Genomic DNA, 3,099 nt, shown 5'->3' with positions numbered 1-3,099 from the left:
TCACACTTGGTCTTAGCCAAAGGAAGGACACTTACCCACACTCAGCATGTCAGGACTGGGGAACTAGTTATACAAACATAATTCTTTTGCACAGAGGTTATCTCTTTAGTGGTGTAGTTCTGATGCATTTAACACTCCTGCCTTTTAATCTACAAATCCCACCCATTTTTTGTAGCCCCACTCCTTCCCCCAGCATTCCTGACTTCATCTATCTTGGCCAGCCTGCTGCCCAACCCACCCATCCACCTAGTGAACTCAGCCCTGCCTTGACTTGTGGCCTTGGGCATAAGGCTGGGTTTTTTGGGGCCAAGCTTAGTAGAAAGTTTTTCTGTTTCAGAATAGGGTTGCTCAAATTTGAGTTTCTAATGTTCCAGTATGGACAGGGACCCAAATGACTTAAATTTCATGTAGACAGAGTAAATTAAAAGCTTTAAAGGGACTTACATGAATAATGTTTTTGAGACATTAATCATTATTGTTCAGTGGCTGTGTCCCTCAATGCTCGTGCGTGCAAGGATCCACCCACACTGTGCTCATTATAGAACCCAGATCAATATGGGTATTGAATATGAAGATATTAATACATATGGTTGGACAGGTGCAACTATAACATTATTCATCAGCTTCTTTTATAAGACGTGGGAAGTTCTGTTGAGTTGCTTTGTTGGACTTCCTTTTCATAGCTGTCAATCTGGCTGTGTTTTGTTTCCAGAATGGCAATATAATACTCAGGTCTATATATTTTTTGCACAGTGTGCAATGTACTGTGTTGCTCAGATATGTTTTAAACCAGCAGGGGCTACATGAAATGTACCTATTTTCTTGGCAATTGTTTGAGATAAATGCCATCTGAAATTCTGAAATTTTTGCTTGTATTTTTAACTGCCTGTTAGTTAGATTATCTGTGAAATGCAATGCTTTAACAGGCATACTTTTTTGTTTATGAAATATATGACAGAAGTTATTTAGGTGCATTAATAACACTGACCATCCTAATGACGTACTTTGACATTACTTATGTCCTCAGAATATTTTTATATTGTATCTAAAATGGTGCCAGATTTTATCTTCTGTTACATTTATTAAATTCCGCTGAAATGGCCCCATAGCTGTACATGCAAGGAGCTTGCAATGTTCAAGTATATTTAGCAGTATTATCACAGAGGGGAGACGATAGGCCTTGTCCTCTCATACTTGGGCCAGCTGAAGGCAGCTTTAATTTGTGACTGAGATGTGATAAGAGACTAACCTGAGAATGCTGCCTTGACCTGGTATTGAATAAATACATTTCTTGAATTCTTCAGCTATGACCTCTCTTCAGATGGTTTCATCTATTTAGTGAGTTCTGTCTGCTGATTCCAGAATGAGCACTGTGACATCCCCTTTCTGTGAGGCTACCTGGAACACGCTGGAGGTAAGGGAGGAGCTGTAAGGGATGGCTAGGAAGCTCCTGGTCCTGCGCATGACCTAAAACTGCACCCTGCCGGGAGTGGGTGGCCTGGTGGGACTCTCAGTGGTGCGGGAGCCCCCAGGAAATGCCAGCCTAGTTACCACCCCAGTGAAAGGCGGGTTGGGGTGCCTTAACCCCATCTCCCACAACCAGGTGAGTCACCTGCTACTAGGGCCCAGAGGGCAGACCCCCAGGGAGAGTGTGGGGCTAGAGACTCAGACCTGATAGAGAGAGTACCCTCGACTGGTCAGTGCTGGGGCCAGAACCAGAACAGTCAAAAGGGGCCCTCTGCAAGAGATGCCCAGAGCTAGGAGGGCCTGGGGTTTCTGATGGGACTTAGAGGTGAGGCTAGGACCTGTATGGCCAAAGGTCCTGGGGGGACCACACCCAAGAGAGGAAAATAGTTTCAGGGAGCCTGAGTGAAGGTGGGGTAAGGCTGCCAGAATGAAGGGGTCTTGGTGGGGTCCTGATTAGAGAATTCTGGGGCCCAGTATGGGGCCGGTGAGATTAACATCAGCGGATGCCACCTGTGAAGCATAGGCTGCGGTGTTGGGGAGGTACAGAGCCACAGATGGCATCCCCTGGCATCGGGGCAAGAAATGGGCAGCCTCCTGTCTAATTAAGATCATTAATTAGATAACAACAAAGCATGACAGGCAAGAAGGCAGGCAGCTGGCCCAGAAACAGGTGGGTAGGCCAAAGGCAAATCGGCCCTGAGAATGCCCCCTACTACAGGGACATTGTACTGTTAACTTGCTTCTATTTATTTATATTATACTATTGAAAAGATCAGTGATGGAATCTAAGCTTCATTAGAAAAGTGAACTTCTCAGGAAGGCATGTTACTAGGAATGACAATCTCTAAGAAAATGTTCAGAACTGTATAGTGCAGATTTACTGTATGGTAGAGAGATAAGGATTTTGGTGGGTTATATCCTTTATTGGACCAAGTACATGGTTGGTATAAAGTTACACAAGATTTCAAAGCTTTACTGTAAAATTAGATGTGTTGCTTCAGTGTGCATTCAGAACAACACAGTCTGCTCTACATTGATATTGCTGCTGCTTGTCATCCAAGAGTCCCCATGAAGTAATGGAGTAATACAGTAATTTGAATAATTAACTGTTGGATCTTTCATCAGCTCCAATGTACATTAAAAACTGTAAATACAAATATTTTGTACGTTAACATCTCTATCTTGACTGTTCATAGCATCTGTTGTTGTCAGCAGCTACAACATAGTTTCACAGTTTCATAGTTAGTAGGGTCGGAAGGGATCTGAGCAGATCATCAAGTCTGACCCCCTGCCATGGCAGAAAAGAGTACTGGGGTCAAACGACCCCAGCAAGGTGATTGTCTAACCTTGTCTCAAAGACCCCCAGGGTAGGAGCCAGCATCACTTTGCTTGGAAGTTGGTTCCAGATCCTAGGCGCCCTGACAGTGAAGTAGCGCCTCCTGATGTCTAATCTGAATTTACCCTCTGCCAGCTTGTGCCCGTTATTTCTAGTCACTCGTGGTAGTGCTCAGTGGAACAGGAACTCCCCCAGTGCCTGCTGGTCCCCTCTGACTAGTTTTTAACAGGCCACTGGATCCCCCCTCAGCCTTCTCTTCTGGAGGCTGAACAGGTTCAGGTCCCGTAGCCTCTCCT

Source organism: Crocodylus porosus, unplaced genomic scaffold (assembly GCF_001723895.1).
Source record: "Crocodylus porosus isolate Cpor-Errol unplaced genomic scaffold, CroPor_comp1, whole genome shotgun sequence".
Taxonomy (NCBI): Eukaryota; Metazoa; Chordata; order Crocodylia; family Crocodylidae; genus Crocodylus; species Crocodylus porosus.
This window is presented reverse-complemented; position numbering follows the sequence as displayed.